The sequence below is a fragment of the Mizuhopecten yessoensis genome, unplaced genomic scaffold, assembly GCF_002113885.1.
Source record: "Mizuhopecten yessoensis strain PY_sf001 unplaced genomic scaffold, ASM211388v2 scaffold2275, whole genome shotgun sequence".
Classification (NCBI taxonomy): Eukaryota; Metazoa; Mollusca; class Bivalvia; order Pectinida; family Pectinidae; genus Mizuhopecten; species Mizuhopecten yessoensis.
The window spans coordinates 403,920-417,276 of record NW_018404465.1 but is presented as its reverse complement, the minus strand read 5'-3'; positions in this window follow the sequence as shown (position 1 = coordinate 417,276).

Here is a 13,357-nt window from a genome sequence, read left to right as displayed (position 1 = left end):
CCCCCCCTTGGCAAAGACTTTTAAGGCCTGCAGATCCGCGAGGTTTTACCTCTGATTAATAGCATTTAAAAAAAAATATGAACAAAATGGTTGGTCATCAGTTATCCAGTTATTATTTTGCACGCGAGAGTTATATCCCTTGCACCAAATTCCACAGGAATTAGAGTGTGTAAAGTCACAAAGGTTATCAAAGCGAATTTTCTAAAATCACTTCAACTTATGAAAATATTAATTATGTTAAAAAGTAACATGTATTCGAATCTTTGTGCGCGATTCGAGCTGTCTTTGTTGCCTATACTGGCTATACAGATATACACATTCTAACAATATAATAAAATATATACATGATTTACAATCCTTTGACAGATAGCTCATATTAATATACATAATAATTGTAAATTTGTATTTCATAGCTGTATTCATTTCTTCAAGACAGTATTTTTCGCAGTTGACTTTTCCGGTGTCCAGCTGTGTCATGCTCCAGTTGTTCAACTGTCACTACATTTGAGGGAGGTTGTTCCACATGACAACATTTCTCTGTGTAAACGAATACTTTCTTAGTTTTAACCGCGATTAAATATTATATATTTTAAAGTTATGGCCTCGTGTGTTTGAACTTTCTTTAATTGTAAATATGTATGTGACTTCTCTGTCATGTTTTCCGGAAACAATTTGATAAAACTCTGATCCTATCACCAGGTGCTCTGCTAAAGGCTGTCGTTGGTTATCTTAATTTCTACAAACGTGCCGTGTATGATACATTAGACAGTCCTGATATTTGTTTTTTTGCTCGACGTTGTACATTTTCTATTGCTTTACATGCTTTTCTAAATGGGGCCCAAGCTCAATGTTCATACTCTCTATGACGTCTAACTGATGCATACTACAACAGTTTAAAACTACGGATGTCAATGTATTCAATTGTTCTCCGCAAAACGCCGATTATATAGAATTTTATTCATAAATCTTTTCGCAAATGCTTATCAAATGTTAGTTTATCATCTATATATGGTGACTTGAATATCTTTTTCTGAGTCCACGAATTGTAATGGACGAGTGGTGAATTAAATATTCCCGCGGTTCGGAGTATAGAGGGAATTATTTGTCTTCTCTGGCACGAGCGGCACATCCGGCCAGTGGTCCGGTGTACTCGTGCATGGCGGACACATCCGGCCAGTGGTCCGGTGTACTCGTGCATGGCGGACACATCCGGCCAGTGGTCCGGTGTACTCGTGCATGGCGGACACATCCGGCCAGTGGTCCGGTGTACTCGTGCATGGCGGACACATCCGGCCAGTGGTCCGGTGTACTCGTGCATGGCGGACACATCCGGCCAGTGGTCCGGTGTACTCGTGCATGGCGGACACATCCGGCCAGTGGTCCGGTGTACTCGTGCATGGCGGACACATCCGGCCAGTGGTCCGGTGTACTCGTGCATGGCGGACACATCCGGCCAGTGGTCCGGTGTACTCGTGCATGGCGGACACGGGGTGAGTTCATTCTCTAGCTGTCGTTCTACCAGTGCGGTCGCAATTAAACAATTAAAGACAAAATATTTAGCATCGTAGTTACAGTTTATATCCGTCCCGTTTGATAGGTTACACGTTTTTCGGATAGGCGGAAATTTAGGGCGCCCTTTACAATAAGGTTTTCGTACGTAGTGGGGTGTGTTTTTGTGGGTGTATGGTAGGGGTTTTTTTCGTGTTTTTTTTATGTCGCTTTGTGCGTTTGCCTTTTTTTTGTGTTTTTTTCTGGTACTAGTTCTGTGCCCCGCCCTGGAGATAATATACGTCGCAATGAAAATAATCGTTATTCCAGAAAGAAATTATTTTCTGCCGTTTGGAAGCAGGTTTCCGGGTGCTATATCCAGTTTTTCCTGAGCGAGCGAGTACATCTGCGATGGGTACAGTACCTCTATGGAGCGTCTGAGACGTTCACGGGCGGCCGCAGTATGCGAGTTAGGAGCGAATGTTTTTCGCTCGTATGAGTGGCGTGCGGAGCTTCTGTACAAGCTCATAGACATATAGATTGTTTTTTTGCAAAATTAAACGCCCACTGCACTATTTTCACGACAGGCTGGACGGGCAAATGTGATTTGCTCGTTGTGTTGTTTGTTTCGAATATGAAGAGAAGACGGCATCTGACCGTCCACGATCACTAGCTCTCTACCACTGGTTGCGGGTTCGATGCCAACGTATCAGTAGCCAGGTACGTATATTCTCCGCAGGTCGGTGTTTTTTTCTCCGGGTACTCCTGCACCACCAAAACCTGGCACGCCCTTAAATTAACATAACTGTTAATAGGACGTAAAACACAAACAAATCAAACTGACATTTATTTCCATTTTACTGTCTTTTAGCACCGTAACTGGTGAAGGGGAACTTAACAAACAAGCAAACAAATGTACGATAATATACGTTGTTTGTTGGTTTTTATTTTGTTTAACGTCCTATAAATAGTTAAGGTCATTTAAGGGCGTGTCTGCATGTGTGTGTTGTGTATGCAAGCATGTGTGCATGTCTACCGGAGGTAGGGTATGCCGGGGTAATTGCTTCCTTCTGATAGCGCGGATCTAATGCTGACTTTATAGTGCTACTGACTGAAATACCATGCATCCAGCACAGCATTCCACTCGGTCACATTACAGTTACAACGGATGACCCAGTTGGTGTCATTGCCCTAAAAGCTGAACGATAAACAAAGAATAACAACTTCCATTTGGAAGGGTTTTGGTATGTCCCGACCTGGGGACAGAAAACATTGACGACTAAACCTTCAGCCTTGGGTAAATAAGTCTGTATATCGTGGTCGTTATGTCGCGCTCGCCTGTTCTGACAATTATCTAACTGCTACCTGAATTAACACGGAACTAAGAAGGAAAATTGAATACCTGTAAACAAAAATGGGCAGAATGTCACCACACAAATTGAAACACAATTATCAGATTATTGGCGGAGGTAAACAGTACTATGCCTGAACTCTGGCGTGTTAATAAACAAACTAACAGGGTTAGAACCGACACGCGAGTTTTACATCAATTATATACTTAACTTTGAGGCCCGTTATGTTTTCTGGCTTTGAAGTTGACATTTAGACACTTTTAATTCCCCCGTAATTTTGAGCTGAATAGTCCGATAAAAGTAAAATAGATTTTTTTTTTGCATATGTGAAAAACGTTTATGCACCATCTGAGTTATGACTAAGCGGCGATATTCAACCCTATACCAATCATGATAAAGTGAGCAACATGGATACCACTGCCTTTTATGAACGCTATCTAATTAAAATCAAATCCAAAACAAAGTAGGGACTTCCTTCTTTTGCTTTGTTTCTTACAATTATTATTCGGGGTTTTTTCTTCCGCCAAACAGTTCCCGGATCTGTTCTCGAAAACTGCTTGCCGGATATTTATGACAATTTACTTAAGCGTTGGCCGGCACCTTTAGATGTGCATAACGCGTTTAAGTTTCCGATCAGTCACCAAACATGGCCGCAGTGACCTAAGCTTATATCACACAATTATGGGTGTACGCCAAGGTGATGCCAAGGTCTCCCGCTTTGTCCGATTTTGCTCCAACCTTGTATGACGAGTATTATGGCAATTCAAATGTTTTTGAATGCGTCATTTGCGACTGTTTTTTCCCCCAATTAATCATTTGTTACTCGACGTGCAGTGCGGGGGACTAATATATAATAATGATAGTAATAATAATTAGCCAGGAAAAGGCAAACACACCAAAACAATTCCATATAAGCCGGTAATTTACAAAGTTGATATATATATAATTTACGTATTTTGCCTAACCCTGGGATAGCTCTTCAAGGCCACAGAAAGCTTATTTCCAATGGGGGTCCCCTGTTCCAATTAGAACTCGTTACTATTGTCATTTTCAATATTATCTGTTATATGTATATCATTATTGTTCTGTAATGTGTGACTTGAAACATTTCAATAATTTTTTTTTTTCTTTTGAATTATTTTCTCATGTTTTTTTTTTTTTTTTGAGGTAGGTGTACATTTTAGAAGCTACAAGAAAGTGTTTCTTAGATTTAAGATGAAAACAAGACAAACACACATGATTGATCCGCTTTAGTTTTGTAATATATACAGAATGCCCAAAATATATGTATTGCGTATTTGCGGATATCTGTGGTGGAAGTAAATTAGACGGAATTTAAGCTTTATATATTTTACATCAATTACGAAACAATATCTTTTCAACTTAAAAATAAATCACGCTTGTTGGCTTGGGTGCATTTACGGATTCTTAACTCGGGAAGAAACATTGGGTCAAACCAGAGTACCCGGAGAAAATATATTTCTATGTCCGATCGATTATACATTGTCATGTGCTATTGTTGTTGTTATAAATATACTATTTGCTCATTCTAATAACTTCCCCTTATCCCATATGATAACATACATTTTGTAATAATGCTTTTACGCCATGCTTTATTGAACGTCGTTGAAACATAACAGAATACAAAACAACTGGTTCACCCGTTGTCAGAATAATGTGGCCGGGCGGAATGTTGTACTGGGTGACTTCGGCATGGCATTTCAGTGAGATAACACTGTAAAGTCGGCATCAGATCCGCGCTATCACAAGGAGGCAAGCACACCAACATACCATGTCTCCTGCATACACACACGCAAGCACGCGCGATCGATATGCATACACTAAAACACATGGAGGCACGTCCTTAAATGAACAAAATCAAACCAAACTATACCAAACAACCATGGCGTTTAGAAGCACAATGGTTGTTAGGAGGTAAAGAGAAACATACTTATCTCAAATAAACTCGATTTTTTTTTCTCTTTACTTATAAAAGTTTTAAGATGCATTTTGTAGAATTCATTGTCAGTTTGTTTGTTTCTATATCCATAAATATCATCAGCAGAATTAAACAGATGAGCGAAAAGTTAATATGTCTCAAAGAAATTGTAGACAAAACACTACGTAAATAGCTATGATTGGTTTACAACAGGCAACGAACTAATAAGTCGTTGAGAAATGCATACCAATAAGATCAAAGTTTCCCTAAATCCATACTCTTTTATCAAATATATCTTTTAGAACATTTGTACGCTTTGGGATTTAGAAACAATCGTGAGTAGATGACCTTCCGTTTGTATATCACAAAGGCGCTCGGAAGCAAAAATGTTGTTAGGAAGTAAAGAGAAACATACTTATCTCAATATTTAAGATAAGTATGTTTCTCTGTACTTCCTAACAACGTTTTTGCTTCCGAGCAGAATTATTTTAATCGCCACTTTGTACCAAAGTAGACGGCACGATGGGATGACACAAGTAGGTGGGGAGAGCCCACACGTGTAGGTTCGGTAACAACATTTGAAATTCCACATTCCTTCATTTCTTATCGTGTAAAGAACATGTTTTATCAGTTATTGTTGAAATGGCCACATAATTATCGCAAATAATTACTATATATGGTGTACTATCTAACACCGTTTCCACATTACGTTTAAAATTACCACAAAACGCCATAAAAGTTTCCTAATGTCTAAATATGGTACTTAGAGAAATAATCAGTTTTACAAGGTAACTGTAATCTTTAAAATAGCAGCGTTATCGGTTCCTAAAACAGCTTGACTTTTACATTTTGAATATTCAGCCGTATAAGGCTCAAGTAGAGTCATAAAAACTATGTCATCTGAAGATAATCTTTCACCCAAGTGAACTTAACGATACCCACAATGTTAGAATCCGTAATAATTAACTCGGTTTTTTTTCTCTTTGCTTATAAAAGTTTTTAAGATGCATTTTGTAGAATTCATTGTCTGTTTGACACTGATTTGTTTCTATATCCATAAACATCACCAGCAGAATTAAAAAGATGTGAGAAAAGTTTATATTTCGCAAAGAAATTTTAGACAAAACACTACGTAAATAGCTATGCTTGGTGCACAGTAGGCTACGAAGAACTCTTTGAGTAATGCATACCCATAAGATCAAAGTTTTCCTCAATCCATAATTTTTAAACAATTATATATCTTTCAGAACATTTGTACTTTTTGGGTTTAAGAAACAATCGCTATTCAATGGCATTCCGTTTAAATATCACATTATAATAATTATATATAAAAATGACGTCACAGGGCCACCACTTGTACATTTGAACCTTTCTGTACACACCAAGGCTGTCAAACCAGACGATTTTTACTAACTACTTAATTAATTTAACATCCCATCCTTAAGGTAATAGGTTTGTGTCACCATTTCTCAGTATAATTTCTTCAAATTTTGTAGTTATATTGCTTTGAAGTAAAGAGAATTTTCTGCCACAAAACAAATATGGGTTGTCGGAATTTTAAGGATTTTAAATGGAAATTTATGTAAAAATGAGTGAATTTTGAAAAAAAAATTGAAAGACACAATTGTTTGCAAAATAATGTCAATAAAAAATGATACTGCCATAGATTAGTATTGCATTAATGTATATCAATTTAATAAATGCTGAAATTGTGTAAAATTAATTATCTATAAACGATTAAAAATTGACATTTTATAATGATAGTAATTGCATGTAAGAGTTATCTTTCTTGAAAAACTTCGCAGTAGTGAAATAGCTAATATAGATAGCCGGTTTCCTGAAGTACAGAACAAATAGACACATGTGACTCATTGATAAAAAAAACACCTGAATTAATGCCTGGACTGCGTTGAAATACTTTAATGTTGAGAGAACACAATGTTCTGTCAATAATAAACATACAATATTCATCACAACTCTAGACTCATTAGAATATGTGGAAATTGTGATACTGTCTCCCTACATTGGATTTTCAACTAGGGATGTACTTCCTATTTCCGTTTATCGATACACTCCTTCGGCCTTTAACAGAAAACGAGTTACGTAGCAACGTCGATATATCACATTAGGGTCGGCATCTCTTTGTCAGTTTCTTGTACTATCGAATACGAAAACGACACCCTAACAGGTCAGTCTGAACATTGTTGAATTAACGACTATTCTGATTTTGGTAACCGGTTCGCGGTCTTTCGAATGAGTAACCGGTTAACCGGCTAACCATTGAAAACCCTAATACACACACATATAGCACTCACTTATTTGATAATTACATGCATTATTCCTGCAAACCGAAAGAGGCGACTAAGTGTGGACCCCCTGCTGTGCTGTTAATCCACCGCAGAATTGAGAGGCGACCAATGAGACATTCCGTAGGAAATTCAGATTTTTCACATTTATCGGGTCATATTCCCACATCCACATGTTCCACGTTTTTGATATCTCGTCCCTTCATTCTGGTGCTTATCTCTCGTTGACTCACTTTATGTGATAGTGCATCTTGCGCAAGAATAGGTCCTCTACATCAGCGTTCCTTGTCCGCGATGCTCTCAGCTTAATTGCTGCCTTCGGCTGTCTTTAGCCGATGGGACTATTGGTTTTATATAATAGCTATATTTTCAATTATAGTATATCAGTTCTATCTTCTTGTACTATGATGTATATGTACATGTACCTGTTCTGTTTCACTGTGTCTTGATAAAGGAGCGGATCACTCCGAAAATTTGACAACCTAAACTTGTCCACACTGTTGGAATTACTTCTTTGCCCCATATATTTAAACAATAACTGGTAGTCTGGATGTAATTATTGTTGATATAATTACAAGTGGCCTCTGGCAAATCCCATAAACCCCGCAACAATAATTACATCCAGACAACCAGGTATTTTTTATATTTACATATTTTTCTTTTTTAAGACATATTCCTACAAAAACCATTTGCCCTGCCTCAAAATACATTTCAGGCGGCCATTTTGTTTGTTTACATATTCCTACACCTGAAACAGGCAGTTGTAATTATAGTCGAGCAGTTGTAATTATAGCCTATATAATTACACTTGCCCTCTAACACTGTTGTAATGGGACGGCGCGGGGGCAAATGTAAATATATAAATATGATAGCATAAAAACAACAGGAAAATACAATATAAGAGAAGACACAATTAAATAAGAAGCAATTTTTCATAAATGAGTTAAAAGTCCTTGCAACAGCCAGGATTGTTTGGGGACGGGTTTGAATACACTAGGGACTCTTTTGTTGTTTAATCTTTTATTTATATTTTATCTTCATTATTCTATAAAAGTACAGCAAGGTATGTTTTTCTATTCAGAAAAAAATGTATTAAAACTCTCGTTTACGGAATGTACCGACGTTTCCCGATTGTTAAAGCTTGAGTGATGCGTAGTTACAGTTTTTGTCTGTGGTTTATCCTGTTTGGTTATAGATTTTCGCACTTAAATGGATAATGAAATTAGTCTCCAGGACAAGAGGTGGAATATAATAAACCCTCAGTGTAGATCACGGTACGGGTAACCAGCGGTTAGACCTCACTCGTCACTAAAGTACAAGATGATTGTCGGGCGTTAATGACTGGGATTGATAGTAGATTGGTGGTAATGACACATACGGGTCTATCACACTCTGGTTACCTGTGATTATAGACTCAGGTGCACCCATTACCACGCTGAGAATGTGCACTTTCTATTTCATAATATGATTTAAGACTTACCTAATGAAAAGATATTTAGGAGAAAATGGCGGTACACGCGATATTACAGAACGTTAATGTGCGTGTAAATCACATGTTAAGTAGATTCTAATTATATACCGGAGACTCGTAAGGTTCATGTTTGTAATACGTAATCAAGAGGTCCTCAATGTCAAATTACACAATTCCGTTTACGTAAATAGGGACAAAAAGCACAATAGCAGGTATTGACACTGCAGACGCCACTATCAGCCAAGGTAGACTCTGACAAAGTTCCCAGTAGACAATTACAAAGGTCATTGGGCGCGTTGGTCAAGGTCCTAGTACGTAGAAATCGGGTCAAAACTGAAAATAAAATACGGTAGAAAACAGAAAGAGTTGTTAATAGGCACGGTGTGTCAGTGGATGCTGATTTTTTCAGCTCAGATACTTAAAGATGATTTCCAACTACTTACCTACATTTCAAACGTGGTGAATCGCTTGTAATAAAAAATCGTATCTGGAGGGAGAAATAAAGTACCACATTTTCCAAACTTTGAATTAAAACAAACCAATATCCATGTATCAGGCATCAGAAATCGCATCAATCGCGAATTAAGAATATAAAAACAAATTCATTACAGTTTCAACACAGCAAAGGACTTTGTTGCGAAATCTTTTCTCGTTCTCCACCTTTTTGGGGAGGTGTTGGGTTGACCCCTTCGGTTGATACGAAGACGAACGCCAGTGTTAACACCGCCGTAAAGAAAGAGCATTCGAGAAGTTTGGAGAAAAAGAAATGATAGATTAATGTACCTGATTATAGTACCCTGTACCCTGTACCCGTACCCTGTACCCTATACCCTGTACCTGTACCTGTACCTGTACCCAGTACCCTGTACCCTGTACCGGTACCATGTACCTGTACCTGTACGCGTACCTGTACCTGTACCTGTACCCAGTACCCTGTACCCTGTACCGGTACCATATACCTGTACCTGTACCATGTACCTGTACCTGTACCTGTACCTGTACCCTGTACCCTGTACCGGTACCATGTACCTGTACCTGTACCCTGTACCCTGTACCCTGTACATGTACATGTACCTGTACCCTGTACCTTGTACCCTTAGATTACCCGAGTATTACGATGGGGTGGCAGAACCTTTTTTGTTTATTCATTTCCCCCTGAACAGAAGTCACAGAAGAACTTATTTCCATTCCCTAATCTGCGGGGCAGGCCGCGTTAGTCGCCTCCTATGATCACCGTCAGTGGTATACAGTAGACATATCCTTATATTCTCTGTGTGATGTGAAGGTCGATATAGTAGATTAGGCTCAGTAGACTGCCTTGTGGGTTTGCTTTCAAGAAATGTGTTTACGTGACATTACTTGTATTTGACTTGGATTTGCATGGCGGATGTCATAGATGAAACAGAAAACGCTTACACTTTCGGAACACCTGGTCTTATTCCCTTGTACTTTTTCAAGGGTTTTCATGTAGATCTTTCATTTGTTCATATTTTGCCAAAGTTTAATCGATTTTTAGTTCGTATTTCTCTTGTTTTTTGAATCTGCATAGTAACGACATCTTCATATACGGTAACCAGGAGACATGATAACAAACTGTCCGGGAAACAATGTTGAACAAGTTTAAATGTATACCAAGCATGTATGTGGTGAATGTATGGAGCAGTCTTATACAAAAAAATATTCTCGATATATAAGACATAAATGCTAGTAATGGAGCCAACACTGTCAGAAGTCACAATACAGATTGGACAAATATTGATAAGTGTCAAAATGAATATGTTACATTGACAGATTAGCGAGTCACTGACATTGGTCAAATATTGACGAAGATTTCCGATAAGGATTGGGCAAACATTGACAAAGTTTAAATTAAGATTGGACGAACATTGACATAGTTCCCATTAAGGATTTGGCGAACATTGACAAAGTTTAAATTAAGATTGGACAAACCATGACAAAGTTCACGATAAGTATTGGGCGAACATTGACAAAGTTTAAATTAAGATTGGACAAACCATGACAAAGTTCACAACAAGGTTTGGACAAACATTGACAAAGTTTAAATTAAGATTGGACAAACCATGACAAAGTTCACGATAAGTATTGAACGAACATTGACAAAATTCACAGTAAGGATTGGACGAACATTGACAAAGTTCACAAAAAAGATTGGGCAAACATTGACAAAATTTAAATTAAGACTGGACGAACATTGACAAAGTTCACAATACTGATTAGACAAACCATGACAAAGTTCACGATAAGTACTGGACAAACCTTGACAAAGTTTGAATTAAGATTGTACGAACATTGACAAAGTTCACAATTAGGAGAGTACAAACAATCACAAAGTTCACAATAAGGATTTGGGAAACATTGACAAAATTCACAATAAGGATTTAACGAACAATGACATGATTTACATACTCGCGTTGACAACAGTCACACCTGAGATGAGGCGTTGACAACAGTCACACCTGAGATGAGACGAAAAATGCAATAGTTGATGGGGAATTCATTGACGAATGTTACAATAAGGATAGGGTCAACATTGATACAGACATAAGTAGAAATTAGGTCAACGTATTTAGCAGATGTCCCTGTCAGTATGGGTCAACGGATATAACAGATGTCCCTGTTAGTATGGGTCAACGTATTTAACAGATGTCCCTGTCAGTATGGGTCAACGTATTTAACAGATGTCCCTGTCAGTAGGGGTCAACGTATTTAACAGATGTCCCTGTCAGTATGGGTCAACGGATTTAACAGATGTCCCTGTCAGTATGGGTTAAATAACAAGAAAACTTAGAGAAAGAATGAAAATCACAGACGAAATGAAAGTCACATTAGAGATGGAGACAGTATTGACAAAGGCTACATCAGAGTTTTAGCAAACATTGATAATGTCGCTCTAAATAGGCCACTGACACGCGACTTGCCAATTATATTGTAAATATGTACGTAGGCTTGATAGTCTTAGTGTTTGAGCGCTTAAACGTGATGTCGCCTGTACTCTTACCGACTCGACACTCATAGGTTATAAAATCAAGGCCGATAAAAGTACAGCCTGTCTGAAGTGATAACCAATAATCACACTATAAGTACATAAGATAAAGACGAGGACATAAATACACAAGGACATCATCTGAACTCGAAATATGTACACAAAAAAAGCTTAACCTGAAGTGGCATCAAATCAAACGGAAAAACAATATAAACTAATATAGAAACAGAGGTGAAAACACGTATTCCGGAATAGTCAGCATACTGTTCCAGTCCTTGTACAATCGGAAACCGTCGGCACTTTCCGTGAACTATAATTTTCTCGTTTACGGTAATTTAGTGCCGACAGTTCCCGATCGATCCTTGTGTTTCCTGCCATATCAATAAAATGTTTAAATGTTTTTCAAAGTTCAATATGATGTTTTTAGTTACTTGAAATGGTTTTTAAGTTCGGGTTTTTTGACGTCTCCAAGACATACTACGCCATATCAAGAAATGTGTCCAGGGACCCACTACTTAAATGAAATATCAGGTAGGCTAAACAAGACAAAAAACCCGATGGGAGCAGCGATTGAGTTTCGTCTGTTCAATAACCTCTAAGTAAAAGACACCGATGGTTGTTTGTTTGTTTTGGGTTTAACGTCCTCGACACAGCCGGGGTTATAGGAGGACGGGTGCCTAGGGAGACAATAGCCAGGGTTATAGGAGGACGGATGCCTAGGGAGACAACAGCCAGGGTCATATGAGGACGGGTGCCTAGGGAGACAACAGCCAGGGTCATAGGAGGACGGGTGCCTAGGGAGACAACAGCGAGGGTCATATGAGGACGGGTGCCTAGGGAGACAACAGCCAGGGTCATAGGAGGACGGGTGCATAGGGAGACAACAGCCAGGGTTATAGGAGGACGGATGCCTAGGGAGACAACAGTCAGGGTTATAGGAGGACGGGTGCCTAGGGAGACAACAGCCAGGGTTATAGGAGGACGGGTGCCTAGGGAGACAACAGCCAGGGTCATATGACGACGGGTGACTAGGGAGACAACAGCCAGGGTCATATGGCGACGGGTGCCTAGGGAGACAACAGCCAGGGTTATAGGAGGACGGGTGCCTAGGGAGACAACAGCCATGGTTATAGGAGGACGGGTGCCTAGGGAGACAACAGCCAGGGTTATAGGAGGATGGGTGCCTAGGGAGACAACAGCCAGGGTGATCATAGGAGGACGGATGCCTAGGGAGAAAACAGCCAGGGTTATAGGAGGACGGGTGCCTAGGGAGACAACAGCCAGGGTCATAGGTGGACGGGTGCCTAGGGAGACAACAGCCAGGGTTATAGGTGGACCGTTGCATAGGGAGACAACAGCCAGGGTTATAGGAGGACGGTTGCCTAGGGAGCCAACAGCCAGGGTTATAGGAGGACGGGTGCCTAGGGAGCCAACAGCCAGGGTTATAGGAGGACGGGTGCCTAGGGAGACAACAACCAGGGTGATCATAGGAGGACGGGTACCTAGGGAGACAACAGCCAGGGTTATAGGTGGACCGTTGCATAGGGAGACAACAGCCAGGGTTATAGGAGGATGGGTGCCTAGGGAGGCAACAGCCAGGGTGATCATAGGAGGACGGGTACCTAGGGAGACAACAGCCAGGGTGATGATTGGAGGACGGGTGCCTAGGGAGACAACAGCCAGGGTGATCATAGGAGGACGGGTACCTAGGGAGACAACAGCCAGGGTGATCATTGGAGGACGGGTGCCTAGGGAGACAACAGCCAGGGTGATCATAGGAGGACGGGTGCCTAGGGA